The sequence below is a fragment of the Protopterus annectens genome, chromosome 10.part0, assembly GCF_019279795.1.
Source record: "Protopterus annectens isolate FY-2018-M chromosome 10.part0, PAN1.0, whole genome shotgun sequence".
Taxonomy (NCBI): Eukaryota; Metazoa; Chordata; order Ceratodontiformes; family Protopteridae; genus Protopterus; species Protopterus annectens.
Genome location: NC_056744.1, coordinates 1094577848 through 1094602452, shown reverse-complemented (window position 1 = coordinate 1094602452; position 24605 = coordinate 1094577848). Strand labels below are relative to the sequence as shown.

The window sequence follows — 24605 nt, the reverse complement described above, 5'->3', positions numbered from 1 at the left end:
CACCTTAACAGAAGATGCTTCAATATTGTAATTAACTGCTACAGTATGAATCATTCTTCATGGGAAGTACTTGAAGCAGATATCTGCCTTCAAAGAGATTTGCAACTATCCTCCAATAACCAATCTTCTTCACCCCAGGACATTAGTCTGATGCATGGCTGAAAGGTGAAGAACTCATGACATTAGTCAGCATTTTTCTAGGCCAAAAGTGACTGTCAATGTGCTTTCACTAGGGACATCTGCTGCCCTGGTCCTTGGTCTGTACAGCCTTTAAGGATCTTCTATTACTAAAGTACTAAGTCAATCACCCTTGAAGAAAAAAGCTGGAACAAATTTTCCTCAGTTAAACTTGTGTGCAAGAAGTTTGCTCAAGACTGACTGAAGCAAAAAACAGACTCAATTACGGAGGACAATATCCTGCAATTGACATAATACTGTGATGCTCTCACACAGTGGCTTCTTCAGGACAATGCTACAAGACCTTGAAGAAAGTAAAGTTGTGTAAGAACTTACAGCAGTAGATGTACTGATCACTGTTGCAGTACTCAAAACAAGTGGGGTTACCACCACCACTGGCGTCCGGCCAAGGTACACAAGCTTAGCCTTCCATAGGCTGTTTGTCAGCTCGAAAGTGTATGGGTATAAAGACATATGTATGAGCATATATCTTCAGACTACTGCCATGCCAGGAGCCTGAAGGCCCTTGAGAAAGTGAACAGGTGGCTAGGAGGGGCCATGTATGAAGTGGTAAAAGAGCTTCCTCAGTCCTAGAGTTTTGTTAAAGGGCAGATAAAAAGGAAAAAGATACATAGGAGGGCGGTGAGAAGGAATATTGCAACAGAGATCAGTAGGACATCTAGTGTTATGACAAGTTCTTACACAACTACACCATGTTCTCACTGAAATCACCGCTGCAGTGTTCTACACAAGTGGGTAATTCCCAGAACTGGGGGAACACGTGTGTGTGTGTGTGTGTGTGTGTGTGTGTGTGTGTGTGGGGGGGGGGGTTGGACAGCAGACAGAGGAGATATCCAAGAGGCTATAGAAGACTGACTTAGTGAAGACCATCCTGGACCTTAAAAAGGCATCAATCTTGTAGTGTTTAGTTAAAGTATGTACAAAAAAACAGGAGGTAGCATCCAATATAGCCCTGGCATCCACTCTTTTCTAGGAGCCCCCTGAGGGTGCTATTACCCTCACAGTGTGTGCCTGAGGACATGAGGGCAAGGATCAAGGAAGTGCATGCAAACAGTAAAAAAAGGAAATGGATTTAGACATTCGCCCTGTACTGCTTTGCTTGGATACTGGTTGGTCCAGCTTTTAATCTAAGAAAGACAAACAGTTGATCAGACTTATGAATGGATTTGGTCTTGTCCAAAAAGAACCCCAGCTGTCTTTAAACATCTAGCAAGTGTAGGATTCTTTTGCCCTGGTTCGCTGAATTGGGAAAGAAAGGAGAAAATGTGATGGCCTGGTTGAGACAGAGCTCATTCACTAGCTCTGGCATGAAAGACGGATTAGTCCTCAGTGTCACCAGGCCCTTGTGAAAATAATAAAATGAGAAATGGCCATGAGTGCCTGTACTTTTGAGACTCTCCTGGCTGAAGTGAGAGCCAGAAGCAGAATAGTCTTTTAGGTGCAGAATTTGAGATTAGCTGAGGCTGCTGGTTCAAAGGAGGCACAGTAAGCTTTTCCAGCACAAAACTGAGGCGCCAAGGAAGGGGAACAGGTTTCCTTGGTGGTTTAATATGCAAAACCTCTGTAAGGAATTGTTTGGATATAAGAAGGCTGTGAGGCAGACAGGCTGAAGTGGCAGATGGTGGGCTTTAATGGAGGGAGGAGTATGCCGCACCTGCATCTATGAGCTTACACAGGTACTTTAAGATGAAGACAGCTCTGATTTACTGATGTTCTAGTTATTCTTTTAGCACCAGAAAGAAAATCACTTCCATTTACCCATGTAGGATTTTCATGTGGTGGTTTCCTTGCTTCTTGGAGAACTTTATGTTTTCTGAAAAATGGTGCCTGATGGGGAATGAGAACCCTATCATGTACAAGATTAGGTTCAGGGATGACACATTGGGATGTAGTAATGATCCTTTCTGCTGAGTGATTAGGTCTTCCTTGTGTGGCAGTTTGTAATATTTGCCCTTGGCTAAATAAAACACAAGATGGAACCGGAACCAATGCTGTGGTGATTAGTAAGTTTTTTTTTTCATTTTTGGGGTATTTAGCAAAATACCCTTGAAGGAGAGGTAGTGGGGGGGGGGTTAAGAAAGGCATTCAGGAACTTCCCTGTCCCATGAAGAAAGAAATCATCTGTCTTCCAGGAGAAGGGGGCAAGGTTTCCTGGTGTAAAAGAGGGGAAGTTGTTTGTTACTCTCTGAGGCAAACATCTATCTGCAGTGTCCCTAAACTATGAAGGATGTCTAGGAAGCCTTGTAGGTTCACGGTCCATTCATGAGGGTCCTCCAAGGCCCTGCTTAAAGTGTCTGCCAACATTCTGTGATGGCATGTATACAGCTAGCAGGCACATGCTTTTTAGGTGGTAAGGTCCCACACCCTCTGTGCTAGTCTGCACAATTGGTAAGATTGGCAGCTTCCTTGCTTATGAACTTTCAGGGTGTCTATGAATACTGCAGGAGGACCTGACTTCCAAATATGTGAAGACCTGAACAGCTTGAATGAGGGTCCTCATCTCTTTCAGACTGAGGTGTACCCTTTGGAGGTTTGGCTGCCATATGCCCTGGACTCAGTGGGTGCATGTCCTGGCTTCCCAGGCCTTGTCCGAGGCATCTGTGCACAACTCTTTTTTCAACACGAAACATTTACTAAATCATCACTTATGACATAGGAAATCACACATTAATATAAATGAAAACAAACCATATTGACATAATCCTACTTGCAAACATAATACATCACTGATCTACCCAATCACTGTCAGTCAGCGTTTGAGCCTCTGCCCATTGGTTTGGAGGCATATTTGGCATGCCTCTCATCCGTGGTAAAGTGTGGAAATTAAATCTGTAGCCTCGGGTAATAATGTCCAGAATCCATTTGTCCTTTGTTATGATGCGCCAATTTTGTGGAAATAGAGCCAGTTTTCCTCCCAAAGGTGCTGCCAGGGCAATTTTGCTTGGCAGGCGAAGAGGGAAGTCATTGTGTTTGTTTCCTGAAGGGTTGAGATCTTTTGTCTCCACCTCTTTTTTTTTTTTCAAAACAGGTTTATTGTTTTAACATATAAGAGAAATATCATAACAATTTTATACAAGTAATTAAAAATAGGTATTATTATAATATTCAACAAAACAACTAAAGTATTTACAAAGACATCCACTACAATCAGATCAATTAATTAAACTAAAATACCATGCTATTGAAATTAAAATTTTTTTAACAAATTTTGTAAATTATCCCATACAATAAAATAAGATGTTTTTCTATTTGTTCTAGTCCTAATTGTGTTTATTTCCATATGGCACACTATATTCATAACATTTTTAAATTCATTGAGCGAAGGAGGTGTATCTGAAATCCAATTTCTAGTTATTATTTTCCTAGCCACTGCTAGAATAGACCATAACAAGGGAAGCTTAACCTTTTTAACACTTTGAGGTACAGGTGTGTTGAATAATATAAGACATTTAGAAATAATGAAATTATCTGTAAAAAGAGCCTGCAAAAATTCATTAATTGACTTCCAGTATTCTTTCAATTTTATACAGTCATAAAACATATGAGCCCAGTCAGCATTACTTTCTACATTACATCTCTTACATAGATTATCTTTATTATTTATTTTATTCATCATCAAAGGTGTATAAAAAGATCTATGTAAAAATTTCCATGTATAAAGTCTCCAGACAATGGAAGACGTAGCTCTATAAGCAGATTCCAATTTATCTTGTTGATTTGGTGGGTCCCCATTAATAGAAGTGAAATAATTCCAGTATGAATCTACACTGTAAAAAGTTTCTTGTCTGATAACTTTATATATGTATGAAAGTTTACCTTTATCAGAAACTTTATGTTGTAAATTTAATATCAAGTAATCAATCAGTGTTGGAATAGATTCTTTAACAGTTATAGACATTAAATCTATTTTATTAATGAGATGTTGTCTAAAGGTCTGAACCTCTAACCAGCAAGTTTCTCTTAGATCAAATTCTTGTTTTAAGAAATCTAGATTTTTAACTTTATTATCAGATATCAACTGATACAAGTACTTTAGATCATTATCTATAGCTAAATGAGTTCCTCCAGAAGTAGATGACAAAAGCATACCCTGAGTATACATTATAGGAAATACAATAAAATTCCATTCCCTATACTTAGGGTGCATGAATATAAAGTTACGATAACTAATAATAATATTTAATGGGTAACAAACCATATGTTTAGGTGTAATAGGTGAAGTACAAAATTCCTTTAGTAACCATAACATGGAGTTATTTACAATCATATTTTATGTGTTAAGGAGATTTTCATGAAGTGTATACTAATTAGCTCCCAATAATCTTTCCATTTTGTGACATATGACTGATCTATTAATAAAGTAATAACTTTTACAACAGAAGAGATAGTATATAAATTAAAGTCTGGAAAAGAAATACCCCCTTGAGACCAGCTATTAGTATGTTTCTTTAATGCAATCCTAGGTCTATTAGGTGCCCATAAGAAATTTAACATTAGTGTGCTCAGTTTCTTGATAATTATTTTTGTAGGTGGAAGTATTATTGATTGTATTAAGTATAAAACCTTGGGGAATATTATCATTTTAATAATTGTAAGTCTCTCCTCCATAGTAAAAACATATTATTCCAGGTATTAAAAAGATTTTGTATATTAAGAAAACAGGTATTATAATTATTATATATAATAGATTTAATATCTTTAGATAGTATTATACCTAAATAAGTTATCTGACCTGAATTGGGTACATATTTAGTAAAATCACTAATGAGAATATTTTTTCGTGTATATATAGGTAGTATTTTAGTTTTTTCTTCATTGAATATTAAACCAGAAATACTTTTAAAATTCATCATGTTATCAAATAGAGACTGTATAGAAGAATTAGATCCTGCTGATGTAATTAGAACATCATCTGCAAAAAGTTGAATTTTGGATGTTGTATTTTCATCTATTTCAAAACCCTCTATGTCAGTACTGTTTCTGATCAAATTAGCCCAAGGCTCCATTACTAAAGTGAATAATAGTGGAGAAAGTGGACATCCTTGTTTTGTACCTTTAAGAATGGGTAATTTTTGTGAAACACATGTTCCTACCTTAATATAAGCCAACGTTCCTTTGTATAAATGTTCAATTAGATTTACAAATGCATCCGAGAAGTTTGTGCACTTCATTAAGGTAAACAGATAGTCCCAACTTACTGAATCAAATGCTGAACTTATATCAAGACTAATAAGTGTTAAATCTTTCTTTTTCCTATTTGCAAAATCTATTAATGTTAAAGTTCTTCTTATATTATCAAAAGTATTTCTATTTACAATGAAGCCTGTCTGATCTATATCTATAATGCCGGGAATGATTGTCTTCAATCTATCAGCAAAGATATTCATAAACATTTTATAATCAACATTAAGTAATGAGATGGGCCGATATGAAGAACATCTAGTTGGATCTTTATTAGGTTTTAAAATTGGCGAAATAAATGTACATTGCCAAGATGGGGCGGTTATTAACTCAGTTTGGGCCAAAATAAAAACCTTATGTATTAATGAATATGTATTTTTAGAAAGGATTTTATATATCTCTGGTATAATACCATCATTACCCGGTGCTTTGTTTGATTTAAGCTTATTTATTTGTGTAATAACATCTGTATATGAAATACTCTTGTCCAATAGTTTAATCTGTTGTTTATTAAGCTTTTTATTCATATTTGTGGTTATAAACTCCTTTATTTTATCTTTAGGTTCCATGTTAATATTATTATGGTTAATTTTGTGAAAGTGATTTCTAAATTCATCTAGTATTTCTGGTATACTAGAAACATTCTTCTTTTTCCTTAGAGAAAAGATTTCTTTGATATGGTTTTGTTTATTCAACCTTTTTGTTTTATTTTTAAGTCTATGTAAGTATTTGGGGCTTATTGAATAAGACCAAAACTTGTATTTCTCTAAAGTTATTTTAACTTTATGAGTTAAAATTTCTTTGTATTTCTCATTTAGTTTGTTTATTTCTTCAATAACTTTCTTGTCCATAATATTTTCTTTATTATTATGTTTATAAGAGTCTAATTTACTTTGAATTTCTAACAATTCCTTATCCCAAGATTTCCTTTTATTATTATACCATCTGATACTTTGCCCATATAGATATGATTTTAAGGCATCCCAAACAAACAATGGAGACTTCAGGAGTGTTATGTATGTCTAAAAAATGTTTTACTTCTGAAAGTATATATTCTTTATAGTCTTTTAGTTGAGTTAAGTATGCTGGTATCCTTTTGATCTGAACATTATGAGTATTTTTTATCATGAATTCAAAAACAACTGAATTATGATCAGATATAGGACATGAAATGATTTTGGAATTAATTAAATCTGTTACCATCTGGTTAGAAATAAAGACCCTATCTATTTTTGAATAAGTTTTGTATCTGTTAGAAAAAAGGTGTATGGTAATGATTTTGAATCTATCTGATTATTAATATCATTCAAATGATAAGAATTAGCAAAATCCTTTAAATGTTTTGCATTAGATGTAATTCTTCTCTTTCCTATAGTGGCAGTATCACTTTCATGTAGTATACAATTAAAGTCACCAGCTAAAATAATATCTCCTATAGAGAATGATATGATCTTATCAAGATGATGTTTCACTGTATTAATACCAATTCCAGGTATCCAATATACATTAATTAAAGTGTAAGTCTTCCCATTAATTTGTATTGTAACCATACAAAACATTCCTTTGTCATCCTGATAAGACTTAATGGTTTTAGGAATGGGCATACTTTTATTCCATAAAATAGCCACTCCTCTTTTTTCTGAGTGTGCTCTGAACTAACCAATACTGTATATTTGTTTGTGGCTAGTTTATCAATATCTTTTTTCAAGAGATGGGTTTCTTGTAGGAAGACTAAGTTGGCCTTATGTAAATTAATGTATTTTATTAGGCTTGCCCTTTTACATGGATTATTCAATCCATTAATGTTTAAAGAAATTCCTTTTAAAGATGTCATTTGGCATTTTTAAAACTTAAGAATCTTATGATCAAAATAACAAATAACAAGATAAGTAATGTTACATCTCCTCCTTTAGGTGTACCTTTAAATATAGCTGTATTTATTGAATTCTTATAGGATTTCGTATAGGATTCAATTTTGTTTGTAGTGACAATGAATGTACAAAATATATTGTGGATGTCAAAACTATATACAAATAACAATGAACAAGTGAAAATAATGTAAGGATTAAACCTTGCATCCAGCCTGGAGTTATAAACTCCAACTTAGAGTAGTATTTACCACTCAAGTTAACCCCCTACCCTAAGCAGCAGTACGTCAGCTACCACCTTATCAATTTAATACTAGTTATATTTAACTGAAGTTAACAGTTTTCAATTCAATTATCTAGCAAGACAAGACTACACATTTGGTAAAACAGCATCATATAAACTAAAATAAACCTTTTTTTTTTTTTTAAAAACTGTTCATACTACTATATACATCCATGTAATATAAAACACTTGTATTCAAATAGCATTCAAATAATCTTGATGTTAGAAATCAAGAGGAGAGAAAAATAAGTTCTAACATTCATTTAAATCAAAAACTTTGGCTAATATGATTCAGACATTACATACATTAGGATGCATCTATTTTCTGTCATGTAAATACAGTTAACAGCTTCCAAAAAAAACCTTGAATTGCTTGTATGTGAGCATTTACTCAAACTCATTATTGCCAATAGAATAAAATATTGTATTCATAGAAATTGTTATAAATCATACTTCATAGTTAAGCAGATTCTCAGAAACATTTATATACATACCTACATACACACACATACACACACACATATATATATATATATATATATATATACACACATACACACACACATATATATATATATATATATATATATATACACACACACACACACACATGCATACACACACGCGCACACACACACACACACACACACACACACACACACACATACATATATATATATATCTGATCTCACTGAGTTGTATCTTTACTGAGCACCATCTTACATTGCTGTCCCTTCAATAAATCTGTCGGCTTTATACAAAATAATGCAGAGCAAACACATTTTAGTAACCAGATTTTACAAACATGCTATACTACTGCTTTAAAATATATCACATGACAATTTCTTCCAGTATAGAGTTATAAAATTATTTATGCTCGTCAATCAGATGAATTAAATGAGTTATAGTAATGTATATGTTTGGGACATAGGTTTTTAACACATATTATTAATCTGCTATTCCTGTATCTGTGATGTGTCAGTGTGATATCTAGGTCAAAGGTGAGACCAGCTGCTTTCAGCTTCTCTGTGAGAATTCTGAGAGTTGAAGCTTTTGAAGTAGCTCATGGACACTGTGCATGAGACAGCCCACATCCCAGATTGTCTCTCAACATTTTGGCGGGAAACTTATTAAAAACTAGTGACAAACATTCATTTAGCAGTGTAAATGCATCTAAACATGACAAAACCTTCACAATGCATTCTACAGGTTATTACAGACTCTATGTAAGTGAAATCAAGCCAAAAATTATTAATAAGTAACAAAACTCAACATTTTTGTCCCAACTCAACTCCTATGTGAATCTTATTATTTACTGTGTCTATATGATCAAAAGTATTTCTATATATTAATAAAAGAAAAAGAGAGTAGAAAGTAAAAGGGTGTAAGGCAGAAATAAAAAAAAATGTAAGAGAAAGCTATAAGAAGTATATACAATAGAATATTACTTACTGTTTATATTAATAGAGTTAAAAATAAAACATATTATTTACTATTATTTAGTTCTAATTATTATTAGTTAAAGCATGACAGATTATTTACAAACAAGCATAAGCAGTGTAATCAAGAAAGTATAATTAGGTAGTGTCATTCCTGTATCTGTGATGAGTCAGTGTGATATCTAGGTCAAAGGTGAGACTAGCTGCTTTCAGCTTCTCTGTGAGAATTCTGAGAGTTGAAGCTTTTGAAGTAGCTTATGGACACTGTGCATGAGACAGCCCACATCCCAGATTGTCTCTCTTAACATTTTGGCGGGAAACTTATTAAAAACTAGTGACAAACATTCATTTAGCAGTGTAAATGCATCCAAACATGACAAAACCTTCACAATGCATTCTACAGGTTATTACAGACTCTATGTAAGTGAAATCAAGCCAAAAATTATTAATAAGTAACAAAACTCAACATTTTTGTCCCAACTCAACTCCTATGCGAATCTTATTTACTGTGTCTATATGATCAAAAGTATTTCTATATATTAATAAAAGAAAAAGAGAGTAGAAAGTAAAAGGGTGCAAGGCAGAAATAAAAAAAAATGTAAGAGAAAGCTATAAGAAGTATATACAATAGAATATTACTTACTGTTTATATTAATAGAGTTAAAAATAAAACATATTATTTACTATTATTTAGTTCTAATTATTATTAGTTAAAGCATGACAGATTATTTACAAACAAGCATAAGCAGTGTAATCAAGAAAGTATAATTAGGAATAGCATTTGAAGAACATATAAACTTTTAAAGGGAAAAAAATGTATCAAATTACTGACCTTATTTTTCCTCTTCAGAAAGAGAAACAAGTTAAATCACAGCTTGCCATTAAATCTCCAGATATTTTGACTAGTTATGAAACAAAACATTTCTTTGCACACAGAGAATAACTTTGATTAAATCTTTTTCAAAATATTTGTTGCTTCTTGGAAATGCAGGAACTATATTTAAAAAGATTAATAATAAAATAAAATGATGAGAGAAAAAAAAACATAGTACAAATCATTTGTTTTTTAGTCTCTTCTTCTCTGAAGTCTTCCACAAAGTTTCAGTTGCCAGTCTCTTTAACGAAGGACTAGCCCATTCCATTTCTTCTATTTTTCCAAAATCTTATTTTTTTGATAAACAGTAAAGCAGAGTCTAAGTCATCGAAAATTTTAGGACCATCAGGAAGGAAGATTTTAAGCTTGGCAGGAAACAGAAGGTATGTTTTAAACTGTGCTTTTTTAAGCTCCCTTATTAGTGGCAGAAAAACTTTTCTTTTAGCTAATACCATGGAAGAATAGTCATTGTCAAAACGCACAGCTGTTTCATTAATCTTAACAGGAGCTTTAGCCCAAGCAGATTTAAGAACCATCTCTTTATCAAAAGATGATAGAAATCTAACTATAAGTGATCTAGGATAGTTTTTGTTAGAGTTAGTATTAGCTATAGATCTATGTGCTCTTCCGATACCAAAAGAGAATGCTTCTGGTAAATCTAAAGTTTTAGGAAGCCATGTTGTTAAAAAAGAAGTAATATTGTTACCCTTCAATATTTTCTGGCAGTCCAAAAATCCTAATGTTATTGCGCCTAGATCTATTTTCCAGGTCATCCAGCTATGTTTGTAAATGTGTATTTTGTTTCAGCAGAAACACAATGTTGATTTCCTCTTCTTGTATTCTACTTTCCATGTCATTCACAGCTTCTTCTATGCCTGTCATCTGGATCTTCTGTTGTTGCAGGTCCATATGTAACAAGTCTATTTGTTTTGTAGTTTTTTCTATGAAAGTGTCTATTTTAGTATCCATTTTATCCATCTTAGCAGTAAGTTGCTGGACTATAATTATCAGAGACTGAAGTTCTTTCTTGATGCTGGAGTCTTGAGAATTTGTCTTACTGGAACTCATTTCAGACTGATAAACTGACAGGAAAAATTTCCAAAGTAATTTCTGACAGGAATATTATTAAGATTTCCTTTCTTTTTTAGATATAGTTCAAGAACTATATAAAACAAACATATTTAGAAAGAAAATTACTTCAAAAATTAATTTTTTTAAGTAATTAATTCCTGTCAATGTAATGAAATTGGTGGAGCTGAAGAAATCTGCTGCTATCCTGTGTTCATCCTTGGCCACGCCCCTTTTTTTGTCTCCACCTCTGAGTTGTTGTATGCCACTGTCTAGGCCTGAAAGAACCTTGTGGCTGGCCTCTGCCCCTTGGGCGCCTGTACCTACCTCTTTGGGGTCTGTCTGATGCAGGAAAGGAAAGGACCAGTTTTTTGATGGCCAGTTTCTGCTGAAATGAGGAGGTTGTACCTGTAAAAAATCTGTTTGCATAGACTTTGCCTTTTCTTCCATTTTCTTTAAAACTTCCTTTGCTTTGACACCAAATAACATCTTTCTGCAATGGAGCATCCAATAACTTTGCTTTGACATGTTCTGGTAAGGCTTGTTCTTTAAGCAAAGCATGCCTACGTATTACAGACCCTGGGACAGCTGCTCTACATGAGGCTTCCAATGAATCAAAACCACACTGTAAGGTATGCTTTCCCACCTGTTCTGCTGCATGCAGCAAATCCTGCATCTCTTTAAAATCAAGTTGATCTGTCTGAGGGATCAGTTTCTGCTTTAACTGTGTAATCAAATACTGTTGGTATTTTAGCATGTGGAATTGGCAGTTTAATGCCCTCATGGCCAAAGTGGCAGACGTATACACTTTCTTTCCCAATCTTTCTAATGCTCTGGAATCTCTTTCAGAAGGAAGTGGATTCTTAGCAGTAGAGGCCTTAACCCCTGGGAAATGGTCTCGGGGTCTGCAGTAAGGCTTTTGTATAGAAACTTATGAGTATCAGGGACTCGGCAGTATCTGTCTGGTTTAGCTGGTGCTGGAGGTAAGGAATCTGGGTTTAAACTTGATTCAGAGAAAACATCATCCAAAATGTCTAAAACTGGAGGAATTGCCAGGAGTCTATGCTGTGGAAGAAGAAGAAACTCACGGAGTCTTTTCTTGGAGTCAGAGTAATCTTGGCCTTCCCAGTGGAAGTATTCCCTCATGGTGTGTAAAGTTTCCCCAAAAGAGTAGTCTTCGGGGGGAGACCGAGGGAATGGACTCTTCATCATCTGAGTCTTCATAAGGATGGAAGGAGTAATCCTGGTCGTCAGAGTTGCCTGAGGAAATGGATGCTTGGTCAGAGGAAGGATAATCTTCCTCCAGTCTAGGCCTTTTGTCAGGTGGGGGTTGGGATCCCCTGATAAGGGTAATTAAATCCTCAGCCATCTTAAGCATCTGTTTTTTAGGCATAGGGGCCTGTGGGGGGGTGTGTGGCCCCGGTTTTCTAACTTTCAAGGGGGCTTTGAGTTTAGCATAAGGCTTGGCAGAGACAGTTGTCGGTTTGAAAACACCTTCAGAGACCAAAGGCCTATCCAAAAATTCCGGATCCCCGTCGGGGTTGGCGTCCGAGGAGTGAGGTGGAACCGGTTCCTGAGGCCCAACTGCTTCGGTTTAGGAGGCCGTCAGAATTTCTGAATTTGCGGTAGTCAGGGGCTGCGAAGGCGCCTCACTGAAAACCAGAGAACCGGCGTCGGGCCTTGCTGAGGCCTCAGTATCTGGTCTTGGCCTTGGCTGCTGGTCCTTATCTTTGCGTTTTTTAATCATTGCTGATGTCGGTTGCTCCGACAGCATGCTATAGTTAAATTTTCTGCCAAAATAATGCTGGGCGAATTCTGCCAGACGCTTAATTGTACGTCTGTTGAACCTAGCACAAAACCGAAAACCAGAGACGTCGTGGTCTGGGCCTAGGCAAGGAATACAATAAGAATGAAAATCCTTATGAGGTATTTGCTTCCCACAATAAATACAATTATTAACTTTGTCTGACATCGGTCTGAGGCAAAAAAAGTTTCCCCAACGGGGTACTTAGCTTTAGAGAAGACTTCGGGCTGAAACTAGATTCGAAAATTTCAGGAGCTGGCCGACCGACACGAACTGCTTCTGCTTCGGGCACCGAGCGGCAAGAAAGACGGAAGACAATGGCGTCGGCTGTCTCTTTTATACCCGTCGCACTGACGTCAGGGAAGAGGCAACGACAACCGACACCGGACCAGGACTTGGGATTCGGCCGACTGCGGGATCGCCTGACGACAGGATAACCCAAGTGTGATGACTGCAGCAGTATAGTACGATGAACATCAAACCATATTGACATAATCCTAGTTGCAAACAAAATACATCACTGATCTACCCAATCACTGTCAGTCAAACATTATATAGTTCATGTCATGCCTTCTTTTAAACCTCATTCCTCCCTTGTATGTATTGTTCCCATTATTCCTATTTTTCCCCATGTAATTTGCTCCTACCTTTTTTGAAAGATCCCAATTCCAGTTGTTTTATCTCGGTTATGATATTCACTACTTCTAGTGCAGTTGGTTTAGACTTTGATTTCCATTTTCCAGCATCTGCTTTTTTGGCAGGCACCACAGACTCAGCAAGGCCTTACTATGTCTACGCAATTCAGATTCTGTATCATAGCTCAGAAAAATAATTTTCCTAGTTGCACCAATTTCCTCACCCAGTATTTCCAACAGAATAGTCTGTAGGGAATCTTTAAAGACTGCCAACTCATTACACTCACAGAAAATATGTTCTCAATTACCCATTTCCTCCCCAACACACCTCCAACATTTGCTGTCTTACCTGAGGAAAAATCCTCTGGAGTCTACTTGGTGTATAAAAATATCTATATGTAAACATTTCCAAGCAAAAAATCCTAAATGCTCTAGATTTTGTTGCATATTTGGGAGACATACATATATCCCCCATTGTTTCTTTCTGAACTGTTTATCCACAGTCTCTGTTCCCAATCCTTTATAACATCCACTGATTTGACTACTACAATGATCATACTCTACTAATTATTTCTCTTTTTAATGGCGACTTCTGTTCTAGACTTTACTAAAAATTCTACCAGAGCTGGTATTTCATTTAGGTCCCTCCATTTCTTTCTCTTTGCCTATACTCTGATATCAATCCTTGATATAGAAGGCAATCTCACAACTTGCAGTCCAAATACATTAAATTACCGTTCCCTTTCTAGTTATTTGCTCCCAATATATTGGCTCCTTTGCCAGTTTTCTCCAATTCAATCCCTCTCTTGTTTACTGTCTGTATCCCTAAATGCAGTCCTCCCAATCAGCAGGTGCTCCTTCCACCATTTCCATTCTGGCTCAGTTCTTAGAAAACTTTCTGCTACTTTATGAACATAATATTCTGTATGATTATTGTTTTCCTTAAAGATATGCATCCAAAATCCCAGTCTCTCCTTGTTTCTTGAGCCCCCTTTCATCATCATCCATTTCTATTTTGAATTACAAGTTTCTGCTTGTGCTATGTACAGGAGCCTTAACTGTGTAGCTCTGAAATACCCCTTCAAATCGGGTAATCCCAATCTACCCTGTTCTATTGGAAGAATCATCTTATCCCGCTTGACTCTAGCAGTCTTCACCTCCCAGATAAAATCCTTTAGCTCTTTATTAATTGCCATCCACAATTTCTGCTTTGGTTGAAAAATATGCCCGACTTGTCTTTGAGACTTAAGGGATTAAAATATTTAAACTGCTTGTATTTTACTATCCATATCCATACAACAGACATTCAAATTTCTCAGCTTTTGTATTACCCTTTTAGTCTCTTCCCACATATCCTTAGCTGCCATACCAGAATAATTTTTAATCCATACTCCTAAATACTTAATTTTATCATGCCCTCATAAATATGGATACTGCTGAACCAATTCATGTGTGGGTACACAATTTACCGCTACTGCCTTTTGCTTTAGCTTCATTAAATCGAAAAGATATGAAACTGCTTCGAAATATTCCACAATGCTGTAATGTCCTTTTCTGGTTTTGTCATGAATAAATATCATCTGCTAATAGAGGCAGCTTTTCTTGACTACCATACCAATTATATCCCTGAATTTCTGAGTCCCTTATTTTCTTTGGCAATAGTTCTAAATATAATGCAAATAAAGGGGAAAGAGGACACACCTACCGAGTTCCTCTGCTCAAGCAGAAATTATCAGAGAGGACCCCCCCCACCCATTTTAATTTTTGTCTTCAATCCCTCATATATTCTCCTAATCAACCTTATAATTCTATCAGGGAATGCAAATGCTTCCACTGCCCACACATCATAAATCCCCAGCTTACTCTGTCAAATGCTTTCTCTGCATCAAGCCCCAACAACAGAGGTATTTTCTTCCATTCTGCTTACCTCTGAATCAACGTTCTACTAATGTTGTCAAATGTTTGCCTCCCCTCCACAAAACCACACTGATCCATATTTATCAATTTTGCATCACTTTTGCCATTATAGACACTTTATAATTATTGTTTAGTATTGAAATGGGACTGTAGGAAAGCTGGATCGGATGGAACTTTACCCTCTTTAGGTATTATAGATACCACCATTTTTTTCAAGTTGTTGGTACTTCTCCTCCTCTTAAAATACTGTTAAATAAAACCTTCCAGATCAGTTTTTTCCACCTAGCTTACAAATTTCCACAGGAATACCATCTACTCCTGAGGATTTTCCTGTAGATTGGTTATACATCACCATTTTCTCTCTTCTCCTCATATCCTGTTAGTAATTCAGCCTCATCTACCTCTAACCATGGCATATTTAATTTTTCCATAAACATTTCCATTTGTATCTTTTCTTAATTTCCACATTTCTCTGACTTTCATAGAATTTCTGAAATATTTCTAATACCTCTACCGCATCTTGTTACCTTCTTTGTTATAGGCTCCCGAAGCATGGAGACAGCCCTTTTCTACTTTCTGTTGCCTGAGTTGTTGTGCTAAAACTTTTTGTGCTCTAGCGTTATCAAATAACAGCTGCAAGGTTTCTAAACTCATGCATATTATCTAGGTAATCCCATATTTTCTGCTTAACATTCTATAGCTACTCCCCTTCTTCTTCTAGGAGATTCTGTTCTGCAATTGGTCAGTCCCTCTAAATAATTCTTGTTACTTCTTAAACATACCTCCCTTTCTTTTATTTCAAAGCTATTTTTAAACTCCATTTTAATTTTACTCCATTCCCTAGCTATATTTTCAGAAGAAATTTCTATCTTCTCTAATAACGCCTGAATAATTTCCACTACCCACTCCATAAATTCCTTTCCTTTCAACAGATAGGTGGGAAAGCACCAGTGTCTCACTTTTATTTCATTACTCTGTGTTTTTATTTTAGTTATTATTGGCGCATGATCTGAAATAATTACTGGGTATGTATCAAGGCCTTCAATTAAATATACATGTTCCTGTGAAATGTAAATTCTGTCTAGTCTAGCCCAGTTTTTGTATCTTGGGGAATAATGTGCAAGTTCACTGAACTCCTAGTACTGAATTCACATCTTCCATGCCAAGTATTTTCATAAATTTCTTCAAATGTCTATCTTCCATTGTTATACTTTCCCTTCTGGGCACCCCAAACACATTCACTCCTACAAATCAAATTCCAGTCCCCACTTATAAGTAATATTCCTTGCTGAAAGCTGATTATTTCTCCTAGAATTTTCTTAAGCTCCATTACAGCGGTTTTACGTGGAATACAAATGCATGCCAATGTAATCCTCCTCCCTTGACATTAACCCCTTTGTTCTACAAATCTATCATTATCATATTTAGTGAGCATCACTAAATGGCATCTTTTACCCACATTTTGCACATTTTTAAAGCCTTTTTCAGACATACCTACAGGCGAAACTCTAAACAACCAGATATCAGCAAAAGAACCAAGATATCTATTCAGACAGTAGCAAACCAAATACTGCCACTAGAGAAAGGAAAGGGCAGAGAGAAAAGCTAGCAGTTTTTTTTTTAATAGAAGAAAGGTACAACACAATTAATGGAGAGGGATATGCAGGGGTAGGAAAGGCCTATTAACAATGGTAATGAGAATACATTTGTAAGTGTATAAGGCAAAATAAAAATTAAGAGTAGCAACAACTAGACGGAAAGTACAAATTTATTAAACAGAGATTTACTAATGGATAGTGATTAAAAGTAAAGATTTAAACAAATAACATCTTAATACGATCGCTTAAGAGCAGTAGTCAACCATGTCTGGTCAGTAAAGTGGCAAACAAGATCTGAGGGAAGTTCGGCATGGTGCAATGTGGGTAAGAAATGAGCTCTTGAGTTTGTTAATCTCCATGAGCTGGAGTAATGGCAGAGTCAGAAAAAGTGTGTCAGATAAGAGTCCCATATGTTGAGGAATGAATGAAAACTAACATCAGATCTTTTTTATCCTCTTATCACTAATGGAGCTCCTCTTGCAATTAATATAAAGTACTCATTTTCCTTTGTCCCAGGTACTCTGGTGAATAACCATCATGAAAACCTTTGTCAAATCACATGTTCAGTTCTTTCCAAGTGTGCCTCCTGTAAACATAGCTATTTGCACTCTACATTTTTAATATAGTTCACTACTCTCTCTTTTTTGTGTTCATCTGTGAAACCACTGATATTTAAATGCATTACAGAAAGAAAGTAGTTTTTCGGCTTTTCCCGGTTAGGGGCTGCCACAGCGGAACTCCAGTCTAATGACTGGCAGTGGATTTTTATGGTGCTGAGTTGCCAGCCCGATGCTGAACCTTCAAAGAAGGCAAACCCATTCACGCACACACCTACCTGCATGTCTTTAGATGTCACCCAACCGCGGGGAAGACATGCAGACTCCACACAGAAGGTGCTCTAGCCAAGAATCAAACAAGAGAATCTCTTGCTGCAAGGCGACAATGCTAACTGCTGCACCACAGTGGAAGCATTACAGAAGGAATCATTTATTAAAAAGTTGTTATTCCCACATCTTATGTATAACAGCTTTTTTGTTACATGCATAAACTGTTTGGGAAGTTGAACTTTGTATATAGTTGTTTGTTGTCATATCCATTTGAGCCTATGTCAAAATCTTACAAAACTTTTTGAAAGCTCTCAATCAAAAAAAACACACCCCAATGCCCCCCTCAAACATATTAACTTACTAACACACAAAACTATGTACATCTTCAAATACTGAAGTTTTACCTTCCTAATAGGAACACGTATCCCAAACTGATATGCACACTTACAGACTTGAGTTAACCTAAAAGAAAGGCTATCCATGCTAAGACCCAGCTGGGAAAACACCTGAATACTTTCAAAGAACATTATCTCCTAGCCTAGTTCTCTTTTTTCTACCCAATTTCTATTCATCAGATTGTCTCAATGAAGACACAAGGACCAGATACAGAATTGCTAATAAGCAAACATTTACTTGCCAAAAAAAAACTTATAATATTCAATACTCTTTCATTTACTTGGCTTTACTCTTGAAACTTAGCAGATCAAGCTAAGGGCCTTAATCCAGTCAGTCCCCCATGCAAGGATGAGAAAAAGCACATAAATGTTTCTTTCGTCATACTCTTAACCAGCTTTTTTACACTGCAGTACTTGTATTTCTTAAAACTAAACAAGGAGGAAGAGAAGAAAAAAATGAAAACAGGAGCACTTGTTTGTAACTTTACTTTATAGCATGCAAAGAAAATTATACACTATAAAAATAATACTAAGCAAAAAAAATGTTTTACTTACAGTTTACTTTCTCTCTCCTCTTCCCCCAAGTATTTTTCCGAACATTAATGACATGAAGTAGGACTGGTCTCAAAGTGACGGCAGTCTCATTGGAATAAGCTGCCAATTCATGTGAAGCACAGCACCTCTGTCACTTTTCAAAAGGAACCTGAATGAGTGGATGGGCACCGTAAATTCATACTGGGGATAGTGTCCAGAATCCTCTTGAACATGGGCAGTCATTACTACATACAATCCTGGGTATAGACTATGCTATTATATTAGGATGAAAACTGCTAAGTTTGAAATGACCACCGTGTTGACACCCTAGTAACCTCCTAAATGCTTTAGAGTCCCCACAAGTCCAACAAAGTCCAAAAAAGTACAATATTTCCAGATTTTCTTGTTCTATTTCACAAATATAACTACTGCTATATAATCCCATATGTCAATTTCCAAGTTATCTCCATCTCCCATATCCTCTCTCTGCTTCACTTCCAAAGTACTTTTGATTCTTCCAGTCAACTCTCGTGCTCCCTTTCTTCTCTCCAGCATTTTCTGTTGAAACACTGGAAAATGTTTCACTGGCACAGTCCTTCTGTGGTCTTTACAACCAGAACAAGAAGCAGAATCTTCACTGTTTCACAGCTCACTTTCTGTTGGACAAACTTTTGTATTTCCTCCTTAGCATGTACTTCATCAAAAAATGATTTCTTCCCTCCAGGGAAGAATGTTTTCAAGATAACTGGGTACAGCTGTTTGAATCTCATGCCTGCTACCTGACATTCCCTGAAAAGTGAATACATTTACTCTTCTTCTGCCTTGTGTACAATGTGTAATCATTCTCCACAAATACTCTGCTGTCTCCCACTTTTAGTACTTTCTCCTTCTGTCATAGTTTTATCAGAATCAACTCCTTCTGCTGGTAGGATTGCATCTTTATTATTAGTCTAGGCTGCTTTCTCATAACTAGGTTTGGAGCATATACAATTAACTGCTGTGGAATACCATCCAGTTGCTTATTTGTGCTTTGGTAAAGTTAGTCTATTCCTTCCAGCTTCTCTGGTACAGCTGTGCTCTGGCCTCTAATTCCATGTTTTAAAACATCTCTTCTGGAGCAGTCTCGTATTCACCCAGCCTTTTCTCCATTCCAACTTCTGATTTTTTCAGCTTTATCACCTCATCTGAATGTTTGTTTAAAGCTTCTTCCATTTTTTTCCAGCCTTCTGTTATTTGAGTTGATATACTCCCATTTGTGTATTGTTTATTTTAACCAGGCCTGTATGCAGTTGTCGTATGCTTTCCTCTAGATTACTGGAAGTCATGTCTGTGAGCTTGCACTGCTTTTTGCTGTACAACTACAGTACTTTTCACAGTCTTTTTTCCTCACATTTTGCAGATGTTTTCCTTCAGGTCCTCTGTATTTCTTTTTTCCTGGCATCCAGGCAGTGTACTTACTAGCCAGTTACTGAAATTTACCCAGAAACAAAAGTCCACTGGTCTTCTCTGCTGAGTTTCTGTTTTCACACTGGGAGAGCTAGAATTAAGCTGTTACTCAATGTGCAGCCATCTGTGTGCAACTTGAATTGAAACTGATAGGAAGAAGTGGAAAACTAGGTAGAGTTTCGCCTGACTGACCCACCAAAATAACTCTTTCCTAAGGCAAGGTATGAGGGGATTCATAGTATCTACAGTACAAGAGTGTTAGAATCAGACTTGTTTTATGTACAACTGAATTTTCCTCAAATGCTGTCTGACTAGAGGGAGCATTGGGACAGTGGCTGCCATGAATCCCAGAGCTTTTAGGATTTCCATGGCTGAGCATAGGTTGAGGGAGGAAGGCCTGTGAAAATAAGCTGTAAGATTCTGTACTTTTTCCTGAGGCAGGTAAGCCTGCAGTCCAGAAACACTATGTAATGGTCGGGATAGAGGGAGGATTTTTTGTAGCTGACACTGAACCCCAACTGCAGGAGGAGGCTGAGGGTGAAATGGAGATCTGGAGATGTTGGAACAGGATCTGAGGTGAGGTAGCCTGAATCACCTAATTATGTTAGTAGGGATAAATTTGAATCCCCGAATTTGGCAGAATGCTATCACTGATGCAAGACAATTTGTGAAAACTCCTGGGGCTGTGGAAAGCCCAAAAGGCAAAGCAGTAAACTGAAAGTGAGATGAGCCAATATAGAACCAGAGGAACCTGCTGCAAAAGGGGCAAATTAGTATGTGGAGAAAGGCATTCTTTAAATCCATGGGTACTAGGTATGTCTGAGGAAGTATGAAAGGAATCAGTGAGAGCATTCTGAAGGATGGCACTTTCAAGACCGTGTTTACCAGAGACAGACCCAGTACTGGTCTCCAGTGCTCTTTTCTTGGAGCCAAGATGAGACTGAAGTAAAAACCTCTTCCTACGAATTTTATGGGTACTGGTTCTATAGTGCCTTGTGCCTACAACTCTTGGGAGTATGGGTAGAAGATGGACTTGGCTGCGGGGGGGGGGGTGCACTATTCACAGTGGGAAGTTCTTTCCAGTCCATGGCATAACTATTTCTCATAATGGAAAATACCTGGTGGCCTGTGGCCATCTTTTCCCAAATTGAGACTGACTCAGCAAGTCCTTTGGAGAGGGGTAGGGCAGGACCAAGGGGTTGGGAGATGTTATTTTGTAAGTAGACACAAGAACCCCCCCCCCACAGAGGTCTCCTAGATGTGGGATCCCTCCGCGGTTTCTCTGGGCATCTTTTTCGGGCAGCCTTCTTAATGGGTCTGGAGTCCTACCTAACAAAAGAAGTGAACTTGGCTGGGTAATTCCTCTGACATCTAGTCACAGAGGTTAAAACAGCATTTGCCTGCAGTCTTCAATTATTTTATCTTGCTCTTGTAGGCTTCAACTAAGCTAGCAGCTTGAGGACCAAACAAAAGGTCTTTGTCCAAAGGAGTATCAATAAATTTGGGTTTGAAGTCTTCTGGCATGGTTTGACTGGGCAGTCATAAATACCTGCAAATGAAAGCACCAGAAGCAGCTGCTCTAGAAGAGGCCTCTGCAGCATAACTACATTATATACCGTGTCTGGCTACCTGAATATCCTGATTAAGCAAGGACATTTGTTGCTTGGATATTTGGAATCTGGCCCTTGTGGATCCACCATTACCTGGTTTAAAGAGGTGAAAATGGATAACAGGTACTTGGTCATCTGGGTTTGATAATTAATAGGTTTGAATGTCAGAGAAGAAGATGCATAAACCTTTTTTCCTCACCTATCCACAGCCATAATGCCCTTCCTTCAGACAAAAAAACATTATCATTGAAAAGAAGTTTGGAAGGTTAATCAGATGAGTAGAGATACTGCAGGAGAGTCTGCCACTGGAGTCTTGTACAAGAACTTAAGTTCACCAGGAACTTTAATCTGTCAGGTTTGTTGGAGGCAGAAGGCTATGAATCATGGGTAGCAGAGGAAAACTGAAAAGCATCCAAGAAAGCCTCCAGAATTGGAGGGACAGGTGAAGGGGCTGGAGTGCCCATTTTTAAGAGGTTGCAGTATCTTTTATACACCTCTGAAATCTGTTTAGACTTCCATTCAAAATGTTTCATGTTTATAACAGTCTCTCCAAATGAAGTTTCTTTAGCAGGAAGGTTACGGGAAATGGGAGCCTTCATTATCAGAAGAAATTTGAATAAGGAATGTATTTGACAGGAGTATGCCAGATAATATTCAGAGTCATAGGCATCATCAGAAAGAGAAGATGAATCAACAGTAATTTTATGGGGTGTGGAAGGAGAGTGGGCAGAAAACAAATGAGGTTTCAGGGCCATTATGGCCTTGATCAACCCTTAAAAAGGTCCACCCATTACATCTCTCTGGAGACTGGAGAAGGAGAGACATGCATAGTTTTGTCATTTCTTTTTTGGTGCAACATCTACCTGCAATGAGCAGGGAGGTTTAGATCTCCCAATATACATCTAATAAGCTACCAAGGATCTCTTCCTTAACTAGAATGTGTGGGATGCCTTCTGGCCCCTCTGAAATTATGACACATGGTTAACCTTTATAGAAAAAAAACAAAATTAAACTGATAAAAGAACACACATGGCCAGTGATAATCTCCAAAACGTTTATGTAAGCGCTTTAGTTTAACAAATAATACAACTTCTTCAGGGTCTGAAGAAGAAGGATTATTTGTTCAATGAAAGCGCTTACATAAACTTTTTGGAGATTATCACTGGCCTTGTGTGTTCTACATGGTTAACCTTTGTCATACTGAGGCCAGTTCCTCAGTCGTAAGGCCCTTCAGTGCCACAGCAGTCTCTGGCAGGGTCTTGGTAGACTGCAACAGCGGTCGACTTGGATGTACCACTACTTCTGATTCCAATGTACCTTTTAGTATTTCCCTGAGTATACAGGATGGGCCTTTTAATTTTTCCTCTTGAGGAGTGGAGGTATATCTAGGGAAGCAGGATCTGCCATCTTGGAGTGGACCAAACATGCCAGACATAGGGTCTTCAAGAAAGTGAAATGAGAAGCCAAATGGGATCACACCATCATCCTTGAAACAAAGACATGTTCCGCATCTATGCAGAATGAACACTAAGTATGCAAATCTTTGTATGGGAATTACCTAGTGCACTTGCACTCACCCCTCTTAGCTGACATCACATACAAATGTAGCACAACAAAACAGATAAGTAAAGAAATGCTCCCCAAAGGGGCACTGTCTTTAATGAAAGTTAGGTTACCAACGATCAGTCTGACGGGTATGTGACCTGCATTTAGGCTAGGGGCAAGACAGTCTAAGGATCTATGCTCATACGTCACCTTTACACCTCTACAGTTGCAGGCTGAGGTCATGCGCTGAACGTTATGACCTAAGGGAAGATTAAACTTTGGTACTCCAGCAGAAGTCAGTGATAATAACCTCGCTTGTCTGGAAAACTGCAACATTGATTTTATTTAGGATATCATAATCAGCCAAACAACTTGACTGTACTTTGGATACCCGAATCCTTTTCTGTGACTTGATCGTTTTCTTCTGCCATGCATATATTTGATGCTCTGAATAATCCAAGATTTATACTGACTGTAGCCACTGATTACTTTGCCCAATGTAGGTACACGGTATTGCAAAGTTAGTTTAATTTTTTCTTGACTTGCTTCAAACTTCAACTTGTGACAATTTAAAAATTCAAGATTTTTATGTAGGAAGGCAGCAAAAAATTAGAATTGCACAGAATTTTAAATGAAAGCTCCTAAAATTTAGGACTAATAAAGTAAAACATTAAATTACACATGCATTACACTGTAACTCTCTCATTTACTTTCCAAGGTCTGAAATATTCAGTATCTATACTGTATGAAGCAACTACATTTTCTGAATTATTTAAAGAAAAGGTCAAAAGATGAACATATATTTATTTACTTGAAATTTTGAGGCCTGGCCCTTTTGGCCATTTTCTGCTACAAGTCTATACAGCTCAGAGTCATAGACTGACCATGCCTCTTTTTACTTTTCATTACGTGACTGTTTTACCCCCTGCAGTACTGAATCTGATAAACTTCTTTAACAAAGTCACAAGTTCTTCAGTATTTAGCAAAGGTCAGCAAGAAAAAAGTTATGTACTCACAACAACGTTCCATGTTTGTAGTCCATCTTGCCCTTCATTCTTACATATGGGTTCAGAGCTGATCCTCGGCTCCAACTCGGCCTATTACAAAGCTCAAAGTCTCTTAGTTGGCTCGTTGCTAGGTAGGTATCCCATAGTGCACTAGTACAATCCTCAGATCTTGTTTGCTGCTAAACTATAGAAAGATAGAAAAGGTTATCCAGAAAGAATAAAGAAAGGTCTCCACCCTACCAAGGGCAACACTATCCTGTCTCCAGATCCTTCCAGGATGGGGGTAGGTGGGTGGGCTCGTAAGAATGAAGCACGAGATGGACTACAAACATACAACGTTATGGTAAGTACACAACTTCTTTATGTTCTGTAGTCC

General features: G+C 37.0%; 1 protein-coding gene across 5 annotated transcripts in view; it reads right to left on the bottom strand.

Annotated features, from left to right (window-relative positions):
• Positions 1–24605, bottom strand: part of SRSF11 (serine and arginine rich splicing factor 11) — a 1393100-nt gene that overhangs the window by 864 nt on the left and 1367631 nt on the right. The window lies entirely within an intron of this gene.